The sequence below is a fragment of the Mesoplodon mirus genome, assembly GCF_964341445.2.
Source record: "Mesoplodon mirus genome assembly, chromosome: 6".
NCBI classification, from domain to species: Eukaryota; Metazoa; Chordata; class Mammalia; order Artiodactyla; family Ziphiidae; genus Mesoplodon; species Mesoplodon mirus.
The window spans coordinates 141,087,018-141,111,080 of NC_138982.1; the positions used below are offsets into that span (position 1 = coordinate 141,087,018).

The 24,063-nt window shown below is 49.3% G+C and overlaps 1 pseudogene across 1 annotated transcript; it reads left to right on the forward strand.

Annotated features, from left to right (window-relative positions):
- Window positions 1–4,598: 4,598 nt before the first annotated feature.
- LOC309806438 (small ribosomal subunit protein uS2-like) lies at window positions 4,599–6,016 on the forward strand (annotated as a pseudogene). Its single transcript has one exon. The product of its transcript is annotated as a small ribosomal subunit protein uS2-like (transcript).
- Window positions 6,017–24,063: the final 18,047 nt, after the last annotated feature.

The window sequence follows — 24,063 nt, forward strand, 5'->3', positions numbered from 1 at the left end:
TTTTATGTATGGAGAGCCATGAGGTGTTCATTTATTTCCTGAAGAGACAGGTTCATGAAATTAATTCTAAAGGCAACAATGAAATTCCACAGTCAGTTGAAAAATGTGGAAAAGAGCTCTAATCATTACCAGCCAGTGCCTCTTTGCATCTTTCCCAGTCCCATTCTCATAAAGTATAAGCCAAGGTTGTACCCAAGAAAGATCTGCATTTTCATAAACCCAGTGTTCATATGCTCGGGAAGCACAGATTAGAATATTGACTTTTCTAGCTTTCAGCACCAGCTAACAGCACCTGGCAGGGGGCAGTGGGCATATAAACTGCAACAAATCCACTAAAATATCAGCGCAAAGAATAGAATCCTGATTTTACAACACTCACATAGAGATACCAAAACCTGTGGGCTTGTAAAAAATTTTCTAGTCACCAATCAGCCTGTTGTTACAGCAAAATATCCAAGTCTGAGAACCCCAGGCAGGTGTCACCAGCCTGGGAAGTCCATGGTGAAGCAGGGCCCATGCAGGTGGTGCCCAGGGCTCCCTCTCAACCTGTCCGTGCATCGTGCTAGGGTTCTGAGGTTTGGGCTTTATGTCTTCCCTCTTTTGAGGCACTCAATTTTAAATCAGGTCACAAAGGGTGGGCCTCCTTTTAAGTGAGTTGTAAAGAAAATCAAAATCCCACAGGATTCCCTCCCCTTGAAGGTCAGGCTTGCAGCCTCCCACCCTCCACTAACGCCTGCCTTTCCTTTCCTCCTGCTCGTGCCCTGGCAATGCCACCCCACAGGGTGACGGTAGCTAATGCTTGCTGAGCACCCAATGGGGTGACCAACTCATCCCCATTTGCCTGGGACTATCGAAGTTCTAACACTGGAAGCCCACTTTCCAGAGAACTTCAGTCCCTTTAGAAAACCCCAGGAAGTTCAAACAACTGGTCACCCTGACCATGTACCCAATGTTCTAAGCACTCCTGAGATATCAGCTCATTTGACCTGGGCCACCCATGGATCAGCCCCTGATCTCCCCTCAACAGGTATGGAATTGAGACATCAGGTGGTGATGGGACTAGAAGAAATGATAATTATGGGATGTGGTGGAAGTGTTAGCTAATGCTACAGTGGTAATCCAACTGCAATATAAATGTATCAAATCAATCTGTTGTACACCTGAAATTTACACAATCTGTCAATTATATCTCAATTTTTTTAAAAAAAAAACAGAGGTGTCTGGGTCACACCAGTGGTGAGGATGGAGTTGGGATTCTGACCCGGAGCCCAGAGCTCTACGGCAGGGCTCCTTCTCCGCTGCCTCCAACCCTGGCCAGCTGGGACCACGCTCCAGCCGCAGAGCTCCACGTGGAGGGCGGGGACCATGGTAGAGCTCTTCTTTATCGACACCTGACACAGCACTGGGCTCACGACACAAGCTGCCCTCATGCCTATGATCGAAGGAATCCGTTCCTTCCAGAAATATTTATTAAGGGCTATTTTGTATCAGGCTGGGAAAAATACTGGGGAAGGAAAGGAGGGAGGGAAAGAAATGCACAACATGGTTGCAGGAAGCCAGGAGACATTCCTAGTGAGTAAGCTCTAATTCCGGGGGTCCTAATCAGGAGTGTCCATGGGGAGAACTTAGGGGGTCTTTGACACTGCATAGGAAAATAATGACATTTATATTTTCACTAACCTCCCACTGAAAATCAGCATTTTCTTCCACTACAAATGGACACAACCAACAGCACAGACAGAACCTTGACCTTGGTCACGGATCTGAAATCACAGATACGTTGATGGAACATTCCATGTGCTCCAGAAATCTCAGAAGAGCACTGATTGCCCACCACTACTTTCATACGACTGGTTATCAAAACTGCTGGTATAGGTCTTATTACAAAATACAGTAAAAATAAGAGCACACGTTTTTTAATTTGATAATTGTATCGATACACTAATTGATTTCTTTTGCAATCCAGAGGGTTTTATTATTTTATTTATTTTATGCATTTAAAATCATTATCCTAACAAAGGGTCCACAGGCTTCGTCAAAGACGTCATGGCACCCGCAGAGGGAAGAACCCCTGTCCTAATCAGAACCCAGCTCACAATAGCTGGGAGTACACCCAGGAGACCCCGAAGCGAGGCTGCCCCCCTCCAGGTGAGCAACTGAGCAGCTCAGACTCCAGGGAAGGTGGCGGGAAACGGCTGCTCCTGGGGCATCCATCAAAACCTTCGCCACGTTCACACTTTAGTGTAACTAAACTGTCCCAAAGCTTTTCTGCAGAGCAGAGATGGCTGGTTATAAAAGGTTTCATTCTCACCTAACAGTTTACAGACAGTATGTGAGCCATGGCACTAGAACCCCATAACTGCAAGGCTGGCAGTTTGGAGATTTTGCCATTTTTTAAATAAAGAAATTGAAACAAAGAAATACATTTGTGTCTTGCCCAGCATCACGCAATCCACGTACCAGTGGTGGAGCGAAGCCTCACGCCTCGGCCTGCGTGGACCTGGCGCTGGCCGCCCTCCGCTGGGGCATCCTTCACGCCTGCCTGCGCCGCGCATGCGCTCTGTGCGGCCACCCTGCAGCCCGGCCTCCCAGCACACCTGCCTTTGACCGCCCCTCCGCCTGAACTTAGGTGGATGCGACACCACGTGATAAGGTCCGTTAGGACAAGTATGCCCTTGTCTATTGGCCTGGGAGTCCCTTGGTTTCTCAAAGCATGGTGCTATCTCCCCGTCTTCCGTTCAGGTGCCCTTGAGGATGCCATGAAAGCCAGGCAATGACAAATAGAACCGATGAAAATAACAACGAGGTAAGCACCCGGCCAGTCGCCCACTTCCTCCAGGATATTCGTAAAAGTACACATAAAAGGTCAGAAAGGGGCTTCCCTGTTGGCGCAGTGGTTGAGAGTCCGCCTGCCGATGCAGGGGTTCGTGCCCCGGTCCGGGAAGATCCCACATGCCGTGGAGTGGTTGCGCCCGTGAGCCCTGGCCGCTGGGCCTGCGCTTCCAGAGCCTGTGTTCCACAACGGGAGAGGCCACAACAGTGAGAGGCCCGCGTACCGCAAAAAAAAAAAAAAAAAAAAAGGTCAGAAAGCATTTTGATTTCCTGACCCACTGCTGTCCTTAGACTCCTCGGGCTTCTCCAGATGAGTTCCCCATTAAAATCCGACACCTGAAGGGGGTAGGGGGTAGGGGGCGGCTGCCTGCTCCCAGCCGCTGTCACTGGGGAGGGCCCAGCCGGCAGCCTAGTGATGGTAGCCCTCCCAGGAAGCAGCCTCAAGTACAGCGCATCCTCTCAGATGGCGCTCTTCAAGGAGTCGGAGCGACAATTTCCTCTCGTTTTAAAGATGTAGAAACTGAGGGGCTCCACTCGGGTATGGGGGAGACAGGTTGGCGCCTGGCCCCTGTCCCGAGCTCTCATTCCGCCCCCTCCCCCCCGTTGGTCCTGCAGAGGGGAGAGAGAGCGCGCGCACACAGGCTTCAGCTTTCTGCATGAGTCTGGATTACCCTTCCTCTGTGATCTACAGTCGTGATTGCCCCAGAATAGAGTCTGGCAGCAGCAAAACTGCCCTTTGCCCTCTTACCCTGCCCTCTGACCTCTTAAATCTCCCTTCAGGCTCTGGGACTTCCTTGGAGGAATCTCCCTGAAGTACTAGTCACAGGATTGCATGGGGTGGAGCTGGAACATTTTGCTTAGGAAACCAGATCCTGTTTAAACTGCACAGTTTTGCAAGCACCCACGTTTAGCATCCTTCAATCTCCTGAGTGCTGGGGTGGGGCACGGGGGGTGGGGAGGTCACTCAGTCCGCTAGGTTGCATAAGCCTTGCACAAGAAAGATGAGAGAGAAGCCAGGAGCACATATGTGCATGAGCATCTGCATATCATCAGCCATTGGATAACATCTCTGTTTTCTTGCAGATTGGAGGTAAGGATTCAAAATGCTGCAAATGGGCTCGCCGAGCCTCTTACCGAGGAAACAGTCAACAGCAACTGAAGTTGGGGGGCAGGGAACACTGGGAGGTCCAGGACCCAGCCCTGATGAGCTTGAGCCAGGTCGAAATTTTCCTCACAGCTGCTGGGCATTTCCACAGTTGAGAATATCAAAGGGTGTGGGCAACTTACTAAGTGCCAAGCATAACAGGATGGACAATGGGCACCTCCTGGACCCACACTAGTGGCTACACTGCTGCCATTGGGCGGGGGGCTGGGGGAGGGGGGCTGGCAGTGGGAGGTGGGAGACAGCCAAGGCTTGACAAAGGGACAACAGATGCTTCCTCCCTGGTGAAGTAGGAGCTCCCACTCCCACTCTTTCTCCCCCACCTGGCCAGTGTCATCTGGCCCTTTGTAAGAGGCATAGGCGTGCTTGTTAAAGATGCAGGTTTGACCTAGAGAAGTGGGGTAGGGAGGGTGCGAGGGAGACACAAGAGGGAGGAGATATGGGGATGTATGTATATGTAGAGCTGATTCACTCTGTTATACAGCAGAAACTAACACACCATGGTAAAGCAATTACACTCCAATAAAGATGTTTAAAAAAATAAGAATAAAAATAAATTTAAATAAATTTTTTTTTTTTTTTTCTTTTTGCTGTATGCGGGCCTCTCACTGTTGTGGCCTCTCCCGTTGCGGAGCACAGGCTCCGGACGCGCAGGCCCAGCGGCCATGGCTCACGGGCCCAGCCGCTCCGCGGCATATGGGATCCTCCCAGACCGGGGCACGAACCCGTATCCCCTGCATCGGCAGGCGGACTCTCAACCACTGCGCCACCAGGGAGGCCCTAAATAAATTTTTTTTTAAATGCAGGTTTGGACCCTGCTCCAGAGCTCCAGAATCCAGCTCGCCAGTGGCAGGACCTGGGGAGCTGCAGCAACAAGCACCCCCGTCCCCCCGTCCGTATGCCGGTGACTCACAAATATCAGAATCCCCAGGAACATTGTCAAAATGCATGCACCTTCTTTCCGCGCCAGATAAGGGTCCATACGGCTTTGTTCTGGATTCCCGTCATAACTTAAAGGGAAACTTTCACAATGTCCGGGGCCCTTGATGTCCTGCAAATGAAGCAGGAGGATGTCCTCAAATTCCTTGCAGCAGGAACCACTTAGGTGGCACCAACCTTGACTTCCAAATGGAACAGCACATCTACAGAAGGAAAAGTGATGGCATCTACATCATAAATCTGAAGAGAACCTGGAAGAAGCTTCTGTTGGCAGCTCGTGCCACTGTTGCCATTGAAAACCCAGCTGATGTCCGTGTCGTATCCTCCAGGAATACTGGCCAGCGCGCTGGGCTGAAGTTTGCTGCTGCCGCTGGAGCCACTCCTGTTGCTGGCCGCTTCACTCCTGGAAACTTCACTAACCAGATCCTTCCGGGAGCCAAGACTTCCAGTGGTTACTGATCCCAGGGCTGACCACCTGCCTCTCCCAGAGGCCTCTTACATTAACCTGTCTACCATTGCTCTGTGTAACACAGACTCTCCTCTGTGCTATGTGGACATTGCCATCCCGTGCAACAACAAAGGAGCTCACTCAGTGGGTCTGACGTGGTGGATGCTTGCCCGGGAAGTTCAGCGCATGCGTGGCACCATCTCCCGTGAGCACCTATGGGAGGTCATGCCTGATCTCTTCTTCTACAGAGATCCTGAAGAGATTGAAAAGGAAGAGCAGGCGGCAGCTGAGAAGGCTGTGGCCAAGGAGGAATTTCAGGGTGGATGGACCGCCCCACCTCCTGAGTTCCCTGCTCCTCAGCCGGAGGTGGCGGACTGGTCCGAAGGTGTGCAGGTGCCCCCGTGCCTATTCAGCAGGTCCCAACTGAAGACTGGAGTGCTCAGCCTGCCACTGAAGACTGGTCTGCAGCTCCCACTGTTCAGGCCCCTGAGTGGGTAGGAACAGCCACTGAGTGGTCTTAAACTGTTCTTCCACAAACTCTTAAAACAGAAATAGGTTGACGGAAAATAAACAGTTTCCAAAAAAAAAGAAAAAAAATGCATGCATCTACCCCAATACATGACAGACTTAGTGAAGTCGAAATCTCCAGAAACTAGGCCCAGATGACTCTCAGGCATCTGAAGTTTGGGACCCCATCTTAGACGTGTGGTTCTCAAAGTGTCGTCCCCAGGCAAGCAGCATCAGCATCACCTGGGAACTTGTTAGACATGCAGGTTCTCAGGCCCCACCCCAGACCAGCTGAATCAGAAACTCTGGGGGTGGGGCCCCACCCTCCAGGTGATTCTGATGCAGCTGAAGTGTAAGAATCTCAGGGGAGACTGTGAGCTCCCAAGGGCATGGACGTGTCCCAGTCTTGGCTGCTCCAGAGGGAGCTGTCTGCGCCTCCCAGCTCCCAGGGCAGCTGTGTCTGCAGAGGAGACACTGTTGTGAAGGGAGAGAGCTGCCTGCCTACGGCTGTGGCAACCTCGCGAAGGTTCTGGTTTGGTCTATCTTGCACCAGGTCAGCCCTAAAACCTGACCAGAGCCTTATGCATTTCCAGAGTCCCAGGAGTGCAAAGTCCAGTGTGGAATGTGCTTTCCCTACTTGTTTGAAGAATAGGACAAATATCCCCAGCTCCCAAATGCACACTCAGGGCCAGTTCTAGGGATAGCTCTGAACAAAACAGGGAACCCTATATGGTCCCCATTGAATTGACTTGGACTTTGCATTCCTGCTTCAATTCTGCTCATCCCCTGGGAATCACGTGACACATGGAGCCTCCCAGCCTTTGCCACCACCCCTCCCATCCCTACCCACCTGTCCCTTGTGCTTTGAAGCCCTGCTCAAGCCCTCCTCGTCCATGAATCTCCTCTGGCCCTTTCCAGCCCTCACTGACCTGTCCATTCTCCACTCATGGAGACTCACTTGCCCTCAGCATTGGGCACTTCTGGGGCTCTTGGACTTCTGTTTTATTTCCCCACTGAAAATACCAGTCTGTGAAAGCAGGCCCGATATTCATATACTGTTTTTCGTTTCCTTCCCTCGAATTGTTCAGCACCCAAGAAAGTCATTGCCTAGGTGCTCAGTAAAGATCTGCTGATGACAGTAAAATCCTCATCACGAAAGGCAAGAAATCTATGTCACTCTTGCTGAACGAAGAGCTCTAGATTTACACGCACCTTAGGACGGTTCCAGATCAACAGGGCATTTGACCTGAGGCCTGTGGGTGAGCTTTGGGTCCTTTATAAAGACAGGAAAACAGCACCACCCCCTGAAAATCATGCCTCACGGTCAACCTGGCTCTGAGGGACTTCACACAAGCCCCCACACGTGCTCCTGTTGACAACGTAACAAGGGCTTGGGCGTCCACAGACCTGGGTTCAAGTCCCAGCCTCATGGCTTATTAATAATATTAATATAACTGTTAACCAGAGGGGACCTGCTTCTCCCTGGAAGAGTCTGGCTTCACACACCCGGTGTCTCCCCTTCCTGCACCCACCCAGGCAGGGGTCCTACTCTGGGAGGCATCGGAGTTTGGGAATCAAGAACTGGGAGAGCATTTCAGAGAGGAGCCTCGGGCATTGGAAAGGCGTCCAGAGAAGAAAGCTGCAGTGCCCGGGAGAAGGAGGAAGGAGCTGGACGTGATCGACTGCAGCCCTTTCAAGTCTTTCCAGACCACGGATAAAGAATGGCATTTCCGGGCTCCCCTGGTGGCACAGTCGTTGAGAGTCCGCCTGCCGATGCAGAGGACACGAGTTCACGCCCCGGTCCGGGAGGATCCCACATGCCGCGGAGCGGCTAGGCCCGTGAGCCATGGCCGCTGAGCCTGCGCGTCCAGAGCCTGTGCTCTGCAACGCGAGAGGCCACAACAGCGAGAGGCCCGCGTACCGCAAAAAAAAAAAAGAAAGAATGGTATTTCCATCCACCTCACTACAAATATCTCAATTTCCTTTCTTTTTATGACTGAGTAATATTCCATTGTATCTATGTGTCTGTCATACAGAGTGAAGTAAGTCAGAAAGAGAAAAACAGATACCGTACGCGAACACATATGTATGGAATCTAAGAAAAAAAAAATAAAGGTCATGAAGAACCTAGGGTTAAGACGGGAATAAAGACAGAGACCTACTAGAGAATGGACTTGAGGATATGGGGAGGGGGAAGGGTAAGCTGGGACAAAGTGAGAGAGTGGCAGGGACATATATACACTAGCAAATGTAAAATAGATAGCTAGTGGGAAGCAGCTATATAGCACAGGGAGATCAGCTTGGTGCTTTGTGACCACCTAGAGGGGTGGGATAGGGAGGTGGGAGGGAGGGAGATGCAAGAGGGAGGGGATATGGGGACATATGTACATGTATAACTGATTCACTTTGTTATAAAGCAGAAAGTAACACACCATTGTGAAGCAATTATACTCCAATAAAGATGTGTAAAAAAAAAAGAATGGCATTTCCCTTACGTGATCTTTGATGACCAACCTGTGCCCTCCAAGGCGAAGCAGCAAGAGGTCAGAGTGACGTGAGGGGCAGTGAGTCAAGAACTGAAGGCACATCTGGACACTGACAAGGGGAGGAAAAGGGATTCTCCCCTCGAATCCTCCAGAAGAAATGCAGCCCAGCCCATACCTTGATTTTAGACTTGTGACCTCCAGAAAGGTAGATGGAAGCAGAATATGAACAAGAACAGGAACAGGAAATGTGAACTTTAACATGTTTGAGGGATAAGTCCTTAGATGCTACTGCTTTTGGTGACCAGCCAGATGATCCACCAGAAACAGATCAGTATATTCTGTCAAAGTAAATTGTGGTGGGTTGTTAAAGTAATGGAACCAATGAATTACACCTCCCAATGTTTAAATCCACGTGTAGGCCCCCTCTCCTATTTAACTCCTGGTTGGGCCACATGATTTGCTTTGGCCAATGGGATGTTAGCAAATGTCACACAAGGGAAAGCTTAAAAAAAACTTGTAGTATATATCACAGCTCTGAGATTGCCATGGGAAGAAGCCCAAGCTACCTCTTGGAGGATAAGAACAAAGGGAGCAGGGACAAGCCATCCCAATGGAGGCTCCATAGCCCAGGCAGCCCCAGCTTATGCCCCAGAAGATCACAGCGTCGATAGTGACCCAGCAAGAAGAGCAGAACCGCCCAATGACCCCAGCCCACTTGCTGACCTACAAAATCATAAGCAAATAAAATGGTTGTTATTTGGTGGTAGTTTGTTACACAGCAGCAGATAACTGACATACTCTATTTCCATAAATAAATTGAAATTATCCTTAAAAAAAAAAAATTCTCAGGCAGAGTCACAGCTTCAATAAGGCCCCAGCATTGATAGCGAGCTTTTACTGGGCAGGGGAGCTAAGGGTCACACGTGATCACCCCTTGTCATAAGCACATTATGGGGGTTCAAGGAAGCACAGAGAGGTTAAGAAATTGCTCCAGGTCCCACAGCTTGGCGTGGCAAAGCTGGGCTGCGAGCACAGGCCTGTCCCGAGGGCTGTGCTCTGGGGCGGGCAGAGATGTGGATTCCACAAGCCAGCCCTCTCCACGTGGGGCTTCACCAGGTTCTCATCTCCCTTCCCTAGAAGTGAGCCAGGTCCAGGATTGAAAGCCTGAGGCCGCCAGCCCTGGAAACTAAGCCCCGAGCTGACGTCTAAGGCTCCTGTTTGCTCTGGTTCCGCCCCATGTGGAGCCAGCTGAGGTCTGAGCCGGGGCAGTGGGGAAAGAGCTACCCGGGGGGGTCTGGTGTCAGTGAGGCTCCCACAGGAGGGGATGCAGCCCTCGGGTGGAACGGAAACCAAACGGGGCTGTCAGAGCCGCAGGGTCTGCTGTCCAAGGGCCTGCAATTAATTAAGACAGAGGGGAGCACTGAATGGCCCTTTTGTGGGTCAAAAGCCTTCGCTTGGAAACCCAGCTGACAAACCCAAGAAAACCGACTTCATGGTTTCTTATAAGAAAACCATTAATACATCGTCGAGGACTGAAGAAACGCTTTGTTCCAACCTTCGTGTGACCACCAAAGATTCGGATTACAAAGCAGCTGGCACTGCCCAGTGACAACAAACAACACCTCGCAAAGCCAAGGCTGCCCAGGTATAAGAAAGCCAGAAATAACACATGACAGCTGACGCCAGAGCTAGGGTGCCCACAACTGCCCTTTCACGATGTTTCATTTACCAAAACAGGATACACACACACACACACACACACACACACACACACCCTACAACTAAGGACCCAGCAAGACTAGAAATTGCATTGACCCCCTCCACCAGGTGGATCCTCACTGAGCCTGTCTCGGTTTAGATTTTTCAGTATAAAAGGCAAGAGGGAAGAGATATGGAAACATATGTACATGTATAACTGATTCACTTTGTTGTAAAGCAGAAACTAACACACCATTGGAAAGCAATTATACTCTAATAAAGATGTAAAAAAGAATAAATAAAAATAAATAAAAATTTAAAAAATAAAAACATTAAATTAAATTAAATTTTAAAAAGGCAACTGAAAACACAAGACTCCCTTGGGTTTTTCAACCAAGGCTGCATGTTGGAATCACCAGGAACTTTGAAAACTCCCAGGTCTATGTACTGGTCCCAGGTCTGGTGTAACTGACTTGCGGTGAGCCTGGACAGCAGGACTTTTAAAACCCTCCAGGTGTCATGGGCTGAGTGGTGTTGCCCACCAGAAGATATGTCCCCCGGAACCTCAGAATTTGACCTGGTTGGGAATAAGGGCCTTTGCGGATATAATTAAGGTAAAGCTCTCTAGATGAGATTATCCTACATTAGGGTGGGCCTTACATCCAATGACTAGTGTCCTTATAAGAGACAGAAAAGAAGAGACACAGGACAAAGGCTATGAAGATGGAGGCAGAGATTGGAGTGATGAGTCCACAAGCCAAGGGATGCAAGGACTGTGGGAGCCACCAGGAACTGGGGGAGAGCCTGGGACAGATTCTTCCTCAGACTCTGCAGAAGGAACCAGCCCTTCAGACACCTTGATTTTGGCCTCCAGAACCATGAAAGAATACATTTCTGTTGTTCTGAGCACCCAGTCTGTGGTTCTTTGCTACTCGTAGCAGCCCCAGGACAGGATTCCATGGGTGAATGTCAGGTGCAGCAAAGGCTGAGAATGGCTGGCGGGTCAGGACTGAAGGTGATGCCTGGAGAGGCTGGGGGTCAGGGGGAGGCCAGGTTGTTGGCCGGATCTAGAACGCGCCGCCCACAGCTCCTGGGCCAGTGGCCCCCAAGCCTGGCTGTGCACTAGAATCCACTTTGTAAAATCTTGCTGTCCAGGCCCCCCTGGAGATTCTGATGACACTGGTCTGTGTCAGGCTCTGTTGGGGGCACATTTTTAAAGCCCCCGAGGTGACACTAACGTCCAGCCAGGGTCAGGAGCACCTGCCAAAAACTCAAGGCCTTTTGGAAGCAAAGCTTGGCTGTGTCCACATGCTGGACACCAGAGATCTGGCCCCTAATTAGCACAATGCACACAGAGTGACAGTTCCGGGCTTTCTTTGCTGAATTTCCCACAGCTTTTGCTGAGCTGAGCAGCCTTAACAGCTGGAGAGGAAACTTCTCTCACCAGCCACTTCCCCGGTGGAGCTGGACCCAGAAGGTATCCAGTTGTCATTTCTTTGCTTTTTGCTGTTGCTGTGCGGTTGGTTGGTTTTTGTGGGGTTTTTTCTTTGGATTTTGAGATGCTCCAAAGAAGTGGTGCCTGAAAGCAAACCAGAAGTGTCAAGAAAGCAGAGCCAGTCAGGTTTCCCAGGAGGTCAATGCAGGCAGGTGCCTGGCTACCAAACAGAGTCCCACAGACTAAGGGATTTAAACAACAGAAATTTACTGACTCAGGCTCTGGAGGCCAAAAGTCCGAGGTGAAGGTGTGGGCAGGGTTGGGTCCCCCTGAGGGCTAGCAGGGGGGATCTGTGCCAGGCCTCCCCCAGTTTCCGGTGGTTTGCTGACAATCTTTGGCCTGAGAAGCATCTCCCCAACTTCTGTCTTCCTCTTCACATGGCCTTCTCCCTCTGCTTGTCTGTGTCCAAATTTCCCCTTTTAATAGGACACAGTCCTATTGGATTAGGGCCACCCTAATGAGTTCACTGTAACTTGATCACCTCTGTAAAGAACCCGTCTCCACATCGTCACTTCTGAGGTACCAGGGGTTAAGATTCCAACATATCTTTTGGGGAACACAAGGCAACACCTAACAGGCCCCGAGCTCACACACCCGCCCAGACCCCAGAGGCTGGCACTGGTCCTTTCAGGGTGGAGGAGAACAGGACCCAAGGACTTCTGGGATGACTGGAGGCCTCCAGGCTCTGGCCGGCTCCTGAGTTATGGGAACCAACAGATTTGTTCGGGCTGTCCACAGGTCCCGGTGCCTCGGCCTAAGACCCCTGGCCTTGTCTTCAGGATCTTTGGTCCCAGGTTGAGGGTGAGTGAAAGAGGGGTTACCCTGAGGTCAGAATGGAGGTGACCCAGCTCCTTGGCAGGTGTTCGGGGGCAAGGAAACCTCCAGAAGGGGCTTCTTCCAGTGGCAACCGGAAGGGTGACACTGTGTGTTTATTAAGAAAAGGTACATTCAGGCTTCCCTGGTGGCGCAGTGGTTGAGAGTCCGCCTGCCGATGCAGGGGACACGGGTTCGTGCCCCGGTCCGGGAGGCTCCCACATGCCGCGGAGCGGCTGGGCCCGTGAGCCATGGCCGCTGAGCCTGCGCGTCCGGAGCCTGTGCTCCACAACGGGAGAGGCCACAACAGTGAGAGGCCCGCATACCGCAAAAAGAAAAAAAAAAAAAAAACAGGCCAGACTCAAAAAAAAAGTAGGTGCTCAGCTAAAGGCCACGAATGGTAATCTTAGACTCAAGGTCTGGTGCTGACTAGAGACAAATCCAGGCCCAGGTCCCCTGGGTTCTAGAAATTTCTGTACTCAACACACCACTCACCTCACCCCACTTTTTTAGGAAGTTGACTCATGGCTCGGATGACACACTCTCCCGCCCCTTCCTCCCTCACAGCCCCTGGACGCTGACCACCTCCCGCCCTGCTCTCCCCGCTCCTGGGCTGGGGAGTGGGGAGCCAGCAGAGGGCAGCTCCCCTGGCATCTGACTGGTTCCCGGGTCGCAGAGAGAGTTCGTGAGTTTGGGCTGAAATTGTTCATGAATGGGCAACTAGCCCAGCTGGTTACTTGGAAGGTTCAATTTTGATTTTAATTTCTATGTCTCACAGTATTGCCAGAAAGAAACAAAAGCCTCTTTTATAGATTGAGACCCAAAAAAACAGACCTACTCCTGAGCTAAACAAATGCTGATTCATGGACACAAGGTAGGTATCATTTCTAATAGTAAAAAAATCACTGTGCTAACACCAGGACGTTGAACAAATACATCGGGGATAAAAATTAATTCCATATTGACAAAGTAAGTCGTATTGAAGGAACAGTAGCATAGCAAAACATTTTAACGTGGGAAGATGTTCATAATACAGTGCTAAGCAAGAAGAAAAGCAGGTCACAAGCAGTGTGGGTAAGATGGAATGATCAATCCCACATCCTGGGCAGAGTATTTGACAGAAAGCAATGTTGACATTTTTCCTTTTAATTGATCTGTTTTCTACAGTGAACAAACATTAATACTTTCATAACAAAATAGCTCTTTTTCAAATAAAGTTAAAGGAAAAAAAACTTCCATTCATCTCACTGACCCCCTTGGTTGTCCAGGGACCTCCCAGTGGAGGACATTTAGAAACCGGACACCCGTCGAAAGACCAGCTGCATTGGAGGGGTCTGAGTTCGAAGTGCAGCCTAGAAGAGGAAACCAAAGAAACACCAAGTCCAAGACCAGCCTTTCATCCGCTCCCCGGGCACCCGGCCCCCATGCTGCCCGAGCCTCTGACCCTTCCCACCGCAGGGGCTTTGCCATCCTGGCCTGGAAGGCAACGCCACCCTCCGCCCAGCTTGGTGCTGATTCCCCGTGAAGCATGGAATCAGGTTCCAGCTGAAGCAGCCCCAGAATCTCCGTGGGAGGAGTGCAGTGTTGGATGCTGAGGCCAAAGGGAAGGAAAAAGTCCTCTGTATCCAAGGCTCCTGATGTGGGTGGCTGTGTGGGGGGAGCCTCTGGACCCCTTCACAAAAGAATGTTCTCAAATACGTAAAATAAAACACATACGATTACAAAGGAAGCCAGTGATACTGACACATACCGTCTGATGGAAACAGTGTTTACTTTTCTGGTATAAAAATAGATGTGCTATCTCTTAACGATATTTTTTCCTTGATTGTCCTACTAGCCTAACTTAGTCCCAATTTATCAGATTACCTTACCTCTTTCACAGAATCATAATAAAAACAAGTATTATCTTTGGTGAAAAAAAAATAGATGTGCTCCTTTAACTCATTCGATAACAAGGGCGGGCAGCGAGTCTAACACGCCTGCCCGATGTTTTGAAGGAGTAAAGGGTAAACCCAATTTCTCCAACTCTGTAGCAAGTGTACCACAGCGGGAAGTGACCTGGGGTTTCCGTGGGGACAATGTGGCAGGAAGTTCTGCCACCACTGCTGCTGGGCACTGGTCCTACGGTGCAAGGAGATGCCAAATTTGGTCCAAGGCTGGAGGTGGTGAAAATAGGGATATGGTTTGTTCCCAAGCGGGTCCGGGACCCTTGAATTGGATCTGTGGTTGAGAAGGGCTCCCCGAGGAGGAGGGTGAGGGGCCCGCCATGCTTCCTGGCCCCTCATCCGCCTTCCCAGCATCCCTATCGTCTCGCGTCTCCTCCACCAGCCTGGCCGGGCACTCACGTACACGTGGGCCCCGGCTGAGCCCTGCCTGTAACCGTGAGACCATAATGATGACTGGCCAGTGGCCCCGTGTGGACAGCATCTTTCGCAAAGATTCCTACAGTCTGCGCCCTCACAACCAACTCCAACCCTCAGTGAGATGGGGCCGCCGACAGGTGCAGATGCTACCCAACTCACCTGCCGCTGTGACAACAGGTGAAGTAGCTTCCCTTCCTGGTGACCCTGAGAAAAACTCAGGAGTCATCAAGGGAAGAAGAAAGTGTCCAAGAGACACCTCTCCTTGTCCCCTTCTTGTCCCCCATACATCGTAGCCCATGTGTAGAAACTGGCCAACATACACTTAGGAACTCCTGTTTCCCCATGTGAGGGGAGCCTGTCCATGTGAGGAGCCCATGGAAGGGGCAACCCATTTTGGAAGGAGCTGAGAACAGTAGAAATGGCGGCTTGCCTGTCTTGAATTAAACTGAATAAGCAAAGTCACAACATCATTCGAAGCCACAAACAAGACACGCAGTGCTTAAGAGGACTTTTCTCAGCTTCTTTAACGTCAGTGGCCCATGGGCAGTGTTCCAACCATGGACCGTGGCTCTAGGTTTGGCAGGGGTGATCTTCAAACACCACAACCAAGGCAAGCCCTGAACCCCAGGAGCCCAGGATGACACCTCATTGCCTCATTCCATTCTTAAAAAGCCCTCTCAGAATCTGTGCTGAGTACCATCCTTATTTTAGATGCCTGGTTAACTGAAGACATAAGTCATAGTTCTATGGGCAGTTTGGGGTTTTTTTTTTTTCTTGAATTGAATTGTTCTGCTCGTTTGTTTCACTTCCTCTTTGGGGAATACCGGGGAGCACAAGTTCCCCTTTTCCTGGTATTCAAAGTACGTCAGTTCAAGTCTGATTAAATGACAAGTGAAGAATAAGAGGCTGGCTTCATTGTTTGACAAATCACATCCGCTGTGAGATTTGGGAAACTATGGGTCACTGTTTTCTTTCCAAAGTGCCTTCAGAATATGAGTGAGTCTCTGAAGAGACATCTGCACCTGGCAATGCGTGGCTTCGATGGCAGGATGGGGATCCAGGGACGTGTCGGCCCACTAAGCTCCACAGCCTCGCAGCCTCCAAGTTAGAACCGAACAGAGAGCTCAGCTCAGCAGTGACCCTCTGTGCTTTCTCTGCCCCTTTAGAACCTTGAACCTTCTGAAAGCTTCGGTGTGAATAATGAATTCTGCACATGAAGGGGACGGCTTCTGATCTATTCGTTTATACCATCTCAACATGATTCAAAAAGAGAGTAGCAACTATATTGATAAGAAAGACTGTTTAAATACACTATTAGAGTCAGAGAACATGGGAGGTATATGTGGACGGCAATTTGCATAAAACTGACATTTTTCATGAGAGTTTTAGATTATGATTTTATTTTGTAGCTTTGCCCAGAATACCACAGAAGTGATCATGTGTCTTGCGTGCTTCAGGCACCTGATATTCATTTGTCCCCTAACACCTGCTGCTCCCTAGTTCAGGTGCTTTCTGCAAGATTCTTCCACTATGAAGTTCATATATTGTATCTTTAGTAAATGTTTGATGTGATTCACTGAGAAATGTGCATAAACCATCAAGGTAAATGTGGAAAATCCCATTTCTTCTTAGTTTTTTTTTTTTTTCTGCTTGTAGTTTGCTTTGGAAAATGAACATTGTCAGCTTTGTCGATTAAAGATATTGGCTTTTCAAAAAGAAATAAAGCAGAGTAGCAAACACATATTTACCCCAGGAATTCCCTGGTGTTATAGTGGTTAGTCCTCCGCACTCTCACTGCCGAGGGGCCGGCTTCGATCTCCGGTCGAGGAACTAGGATCCCACAGGCCATGCGATGCGGCCAAAAAAAAAAAAAAATTTACCCCTCAAAATGCCACATTATCCAATGTGAATGGCAATATGGATTTCCTCCCTAGCCCAGGACAGAGAAACGGAAGTGCTGTCAGGGCTGGATACACAGGCCCAGTAGGACGGCAGATAAGAATATAATGTCTGGGCTTCCCTGGTGGCGCAGTGGTTGAGAGTCCACCTGCCAATGCAGGGGACACGGGTTCGTGCCCCGGTCCGGGAAGATCCCACATGCCGCGGAGCGGCTGGGCCCGTGAGTCATGGCCACTGAGCCTGCGCGTCCAGAGCCTGCGCTCCGCAACGGGAGAGGCCACAACAGTGAGAGGCCCGCGTACTGCAAAAAAAAAAAAAGAAAAGAAAAAAGAATATAATGTCTACATGAAGAGCACAATGTCACAGAGAGCTTCAGTGGATGAGATCCATAAACTCCGGTATCACATGACCTATAAAGGCGCACGGTACGTGTATGCATCACTTTACACAGAACCTGACAGACAGGGTCCTCCTGGGTGTCAGTGACCTTCAAATGAGGCCAAGTTCTAATCCTCCTTCACCAAGTCCTCATGAGTTTAAAATAATTGCATTTTAAAAATCCGTCCCCTTTTGAAGTTTTCCCAAGCTCACCCTCTCCTCTGGAAGAGGCTGTTTCATGTAGACCCCCACACGCTTCTCCTGTCCAAAGGCTGGGGGCTTCCAGGTGGGCCACCAGGGCTGCTCTGACAGGTGATTTTCTTCTACATGTTCTCTTCCTTGGTATTTATCTCTACATTAACCTGGTAGTATAGGAACTCAGGACATAGGAGTCCCTTGTGCTGTGTAGCTGAGTGAGATATAGGAAAGCATGAGCACAGAGGTGAAGGGAGAAGATTTGGAAGCCAGACACACACGGCAGGCCCGGCTCTCACCTTCCTGCCTGGCCATGGGCAATTCCTGTGTTTTCTCTGATGAAGGCAGATAACTCGTGTAAAGCCCCGACCTCTCTTTCCCTCCTGAGTCAGGACTCAGTAACAGCAAGGCATGCCCAGTGCTGAGTATTAACACCAAGCAGCCCAGGGAAAGGCTACAGGGGGGCCCCGTCAAGAAGCAGGGTCCTCCCCAGGCCCAGTCACCGTGGGAGACCCAAAAGCATCCCCAGGGTGAGTTTGTGATTGGAGGGACCTGCTGCCCTGGCAGAGCCGCCCTCAGAGCTCTCAGTGGCCAGATCGGAGGGTACTAAGGTTTGATCTGGCTTCATAGAAGTCACCGCACACCTGGAAAAGTCACTGTCTTTTCCAAGCAGTGGAACCACATACAAACGCCCTTGGGGGGAGCGTGTCTAGATCCTTCAGAATCTTACTCTGTGCAGAGGCTGCCAACAAAACCGCATCCTATCACATTACAGGGTGAATTTCAGAAGTGGAGAGGGGGAGCGGGGGGATCCTGCTTCACAGGACCACCAGCGGCAGAACGGCAGCAGATAAAATGAGAGGTTCGAGAGACACATGGTGAAAAGTGCCCACGGGGAAACTGTGACATCGAATATTAAACTGCAAAGGATGTGCAGCCCGGATAAACACGATGAGCTAATATCAGCTGAGGAAAGTGTGGTTTGCTTGGAGGAAACGGGCACATTCACGTTAATGAATGTGCCAGTTGTAAACGGGCCTCTTAATAATTTCTCCCCAAGGAAGGACCTTGAGAGCTGATTCTTCACGGTGGCCACAGATGAGATGATGCTCTTTCAAGTGACTGACTTGAAGTCTTTGGGCTCCTCTCCAGGCTCCCAACAGGGGGTCCAGAGGAGTTCACCAGCAAAGCCCACCCAGGTTTAATTTGGTTGGAAACAGACAGAAGCATCTGAAAAAAAATTAAAAGAATATACATGTATTTGTATATATACAGATGTGTTTATATGTATATATGTGTGTGTATTTATAATATTTTATTTTATGTATTTATTTTATACACACACACTTTCTTTTCTTTTTTAATCACAGAAAGACATATCGGAACAGTTCTCAGAGCTTTCTGAGATGCTCTTCCTGGGTTATAATCCTCAAATTTGGCTCAAATAAAATTTTCCAATTATTTCTTAAAAAAAAAAGAGAAAGACAGTATATCTTTCCTGTAATATGGAATAAACTCTACTGATATAGATTCAAGTGGTCCAAATGAAGGAAGGGGAACATGGAAGAAATTTCTGCAAAAGCATTCTTCTCAGTGAGAAGGGGAAATGCGGGAGAATGAGCTCATTAGGGAAGATGGGAAATGCACAGAAGTGCGATGAAGAAGACGAATCACCCACACCCCATCGCTCGAGCTGCTGTTCACATCTGTGTCTACGTCCTTCCAGACTTTTTTTTTTTTTTGCGGTACGAGGGCCTCTCACTGTTGCGGCCTCTCCCGTTGTGGAGCACAGGCTCCGGATGTGCAGGCTCAGTGGCCATGGCTCACGGGCCCAGCCGCTCCGCGGCATGTGGGATCTTCCTGGACCGGGGCACAAACCCGTGTCTCCTGCATCGGCAGGCGGACTCTCATCCACTGCGCCACCAGGGAAGCCCCTTTCCAGACTTTTTTATTGAATATATTTATTTCAAATGTTATATACACTTTTTCACTTAATATTCTATCACACAATCTCCCACATTATTGCCTGGCCTTAGCAGCCATCATTTTCATGGCCATGTAACATTACATCAAGGGATACACTAGTGGACATTATCCATTCCCCTACTTTCAAATGTTGTTTTGAAATTTCTCCTGGTATTTAACACATAGCCATGAAAATCTCTAAGAAAAAAAAATCTAGATACTTCTCAAGCCTGGAAGCTTGTCTTATATGTTTTCATATTCTCATCAGTATTGGGGGAAAATGAAGGGAAATAAATACATGAATAAAGGTTTGGATGGATGATTTCATAGATGGATAAATGAATCGATGGATAAATTGATGGTTTGATATGGATAAATGGGTGAACGGATGGATAAATGGATGGGTGGATGGATGGATGAATGGCCTGAAGGCTTTAATCTTAGGCTTCTTTTGACTCAAAATTCTCTAACAAAATATCATCCCTCCAGCTATGATATGGGTCACCTCCTATTTCTGATATGATAGCCAAACCTCCTAGATATTTCTTTTGGAGCACAGCCTTCACGTACTCTTTTTTTTTTTTTTTTTTTTTTTTTTTTTTGTGGTACTCGGGCCTCTCACTGTTGTGGCCTCTCCCGTTGCAGAGCACAGGCTCCTGACGCGCAGGCTCAGCAGCCATAGCTCACGGGCCCAGCCGCTCCACAGCATGTAGGATCTTCCCGGACCGGGGCACGAACCCGTGTCCCCTGCATCGGCAGGCGGACTCTCAACCACTGCGCCACCAGGGAAGCCCCTCACGTACTCTTTTTTGAAGGTGAACTCTCTTTTGATCCCTTGAAAATCTGGAAGAGGATTCCACCATGTAACCCTTTTGTTCCTCCAGCTGACATGGATTAAACACCTGTTGTTTGTACTTGTTTGGAACAAGTACAAAGAGATGAAGGTGAAGAAAACCATGCTGGCCTCTGGATAGCTGGGCAGCACCTGGACACCAGGTAGATCAAGGCTGGCTCCAAAGTGCTTTCTGAGAAGGAGGGTAGACCATACTGGCTCTGGTGGCTAGAGAACTGAGCTACGGTCACACAGATGGGGGGGTCACAGAATTGACCTTTGGTCTGTGTCTGATGAACGCAGGTGCTGCTGGGCGTGGAAGGTAGTGAGGGCATCCAGACGATGAAAAGCTGGCTGTAGAGACCAGGAGCATCCAGAACACCCCAAGCGCCCAGTTAGGTGGAGCACGGGAACCACGGAAGGAGGGGGTGACACAGGGGAGGCCAGTAAATTGAGGCAGATCACGAGGGCTGCACAGAACAGGCAATGGGATCCCACCAAGCCTTGGAGCATGTGTACAAGCCCTGAGGCTGTTCCCACCCTCCCCGCAGAGGTCCTGGGCTATGAAAGGGAGGTTCTTCAAAGTCAGGTCAAGACTTGGCCCCTGAGGTGACCATGACCCCAAAAGAAGGCAGACCCACTGTCCTGGGTCAGTTGGTCCAGTGTCTGGAGCAGTGAGAAGAGAGAGGACCCGCCTCCCTAAACCGCCACCATCATGGTAAACATAAAGGCAACTGGAATCTGTCCTGATTTCATCCTCTCTCCCCTCCCTCCCCTCCCCATGGCCTTCCTGCCTTGTTATGCTCAGACATGTCCTGACTCCCAAGGTCCCTCTATATGTTTTCTCTGCCTGGATCATTCAACTCAAAAGTTCACCGGATCAGTGCATTTCTCCATCGAGGCCAGGAATCCTGCTGCCTTTGAAAGCCAAATGTGCCTCTACAAAAGATGACCTTTGGCAAGAAGCAATGTTTTCTTTTTCCTGTGGTTTTAACAAGATATTAGGGAAGTGAAAACACAGTCGGCCAAGGAAGTGGAAGTAAACTTTGAGGGGAATCAGACAAGACTTGTAAGCCTCCAACTTAAGCAATAAACATGAATGTGCAGTTTTCGTTTCTTGCCAAAGTGGTCTGGGCCCACCTGTGGGCTGGACACCCTCCAGTCCAGTGAGACATGTCCCCCGATGGCGTCCCAAGTTCACACAGGACCCGTGTCACAAAGTCATGAAACAGTCATTCCAAAAGCAAAAGTACTCTCTTATTCTGCCAGCTCTTCCCCATCCAAGTAAGGAAGTGTCAAACATGCAAACATCGCTGGCGTGATTTCTTGAACAAGCAACTGCAGGTCATCGGCAGCATTGCAAAGTGCCGATGAAAGCGTCTTCATTTAAAGACAGAACAAACACAAAGCTTGCCCTTCCCCTGTGTGGCCTCCTCGGCAGAGCCCCCATCCCGTTAACGAGCTTTTCTGCAATTACATCAGTCCCATTTGCATCTGGTTTCCATCAGTAGCAGAAGTGTCAGCTCTCTTGCACTGGGGCCAGCTGGTCATTACGCCTAGGAGCAGAACTGTCAGTGACACCTGGCAATCTCTCCCCATAAGTGCAGGGTCCATGCTAACCACTCAGGGGACGGCCCCCGTGTAACTGGGGTGAAAATCTAATAGAGCACCGTCTGGAAAGTTTCCCCATACACCTAAGTCAGGGCTCGGGAATTAAAGTGTCTCTGACGTTACGCTGCCATCAAATCTCCTGCACACCAATTTGCAGAGTGAAAATGATCCTCGGTACAAAACCCGGCTCCGTCTGAAACCTACAAGGGAGTTCAAAAGAGACGTGACAGACTGCAGTTTCAGCTCAGTTGTATCAATGAAAAGATAGCTTTGTAGAGAGGGGCAGACAGGAGGGTGGCAACGAGCAGGGCACGGCATCGAATTTTTAAATCACAATTTGGTGTGCAGATTCTAGAAAGCCCGATTCTAGAACCATGTGATCATATCCCCACATTGCTGTTCCCAAGTTAGTTCTCAGAAATCTGGAAAATCCTCATGCGTGGCGGGGAGGGCACCAGAGTCATCGATTAGAGGCCAACGTGGTGCATGTCAACCCTAAATTGGCCTTGGGTTTTCCAGCAGCAAAGCCCTGCTTAATTATTCGTGGTGTGAAGTGACCCAGCACAACATAGGGAGGTACTGTGTGTCAGTGACCCCCAGGAAAAGGACAGGGTCAAAAGTCATCCCAAGAGGAAATTTGGCCTTGGCACCCAAGGCCTCCCATCTCTGTCTCCAGGAAACTCACATCTAACAAATCAGAGATTCGTGCCATGAACCCTGAGTGAGACCCAGGCTCTGAACTCATTCAGCAACACTAGCAAACACTTGGAGTCATTTACTCCTCAGTTACCCAAGGGCAGCCACCGAAGACAGAGAGTGAGAAAAAGGAACCACACTGCAGGATCTTGGTGGACATTTTATGGCCATATTCACTTGTTGTTGGCGTCTTTATCACTTTACTCCCCAAAGACAATCACTATGGCAACAGGTGATTTTGCCTTTAGCCGTTCAATAAATAAAAAGCCTTCTTTAAAAGTTTTTTTAAATCTCTTTCAAGCTTCATCTCAATTATCTCAGGAAAAAAGTCTCAACTGCATTAACTGGGTCTTTTAAAAAAGATTCATTGGCTGTCGTAAAGTTCTAAGTTAAACTGAAAAATCACGAGACATGTAATCCCAGCCAGAGCAAATGTGGGCTTTCTGAAAAGGAGCCTTTCATCCCCAAAAGCCTCTGAGAATTTGTATTACACTGTTTCACCTTTATAGCTGGGGGAGTAAGAGTCTTCTACAGCCTGTAAAGAACTGTTTTCCTTGGTAACCTGGGGACTGACCCCACCTGATGAAGGGATCACCCAACCCTGCAGGAAGTGTCCCCTGATGAATTCATCAGAATGAGGTGCTCTTAGAATTCTTCCACAGGCCTACAGCACCTACCAAGGGCCGAGCCTTCACTCCTTCATTCTTTCATTCATACATGCATCCAACGATATTTATTGAGGCTAATTATGGGTTAAGTGCTGACTGTATTCAATACAGGAGTGAAAAAGACACTCCTGCCCTCATGGGGTTGCCATTCCAGTGACAGGGCCCAAATAATACATAAATACACACGTAATAATGAGTCAGGTAGTGAAGAAAAATAACACCATGGAAGTAGACAGAGAACCATGGGCAGGGAGCCAAGGGACTCCTAGGGTGGTCGGAGAAACCCTCTCTTAGGAGGTGATGTCTGAGCAAAACCTGAGTGATGTGAGGGAAGAAGCCAAACAAATATCTGAGAAGAACTTTCTAAGGAGAGGGAACGGAAGTCCTGACTTGGGAACAAGCTTGCTGTGTCCAAGGAACAGCCAATCAAGAAGGCTGGAGTGACCTCACACCTGTTAGGATAGCTATCATCAAAAAGACAAGAGCAGACAAGTGCTAGTGAGGATGTGGGGAAGAGGGAACCCTTGTGGCTGTTGGTGGGACTATGAATTGGTGCAGGTTCTATGGAAAATAGTAGGGCAGTTTCTCAAAACATTAAAAATTAGAATTATCTTGTGATCCAGCTATCCTATTTATCCTATTTATACTATTTATTTATTTATTATTTATCCTATTTATTTGGGTATTTATCCAAAGGAAATCAAATCACTGTCTGGAAAAGATATCTGCATCCTGTGTTCAGTACAGCATCTTTTACAATAGCCAAGACATGGAAACATCCTGACCGTCCATTGATGGATAAGTGGATAAAGATGTGAAGATATATACACACACATATATATATGTACAATGGAATATTATTCAGCCATTAAAAAAAAAGAAGGGGCTTCCCTGGTGGCGTTGTGGTTGGGAGTCCACCTGCTGATGCAGGGGATGCGGGTTCGTGCCCCGGTCCGGGAGGATTCCGCATGCCATGGAGCGGCTGGGCCCCTGAGCCATGGCTGCTGAGCCTGCACGTCCGGAGCCTGTGCTCCACAACGGGAGAGGCCACAACAGTGAGAGGCCCGTGTACCGAA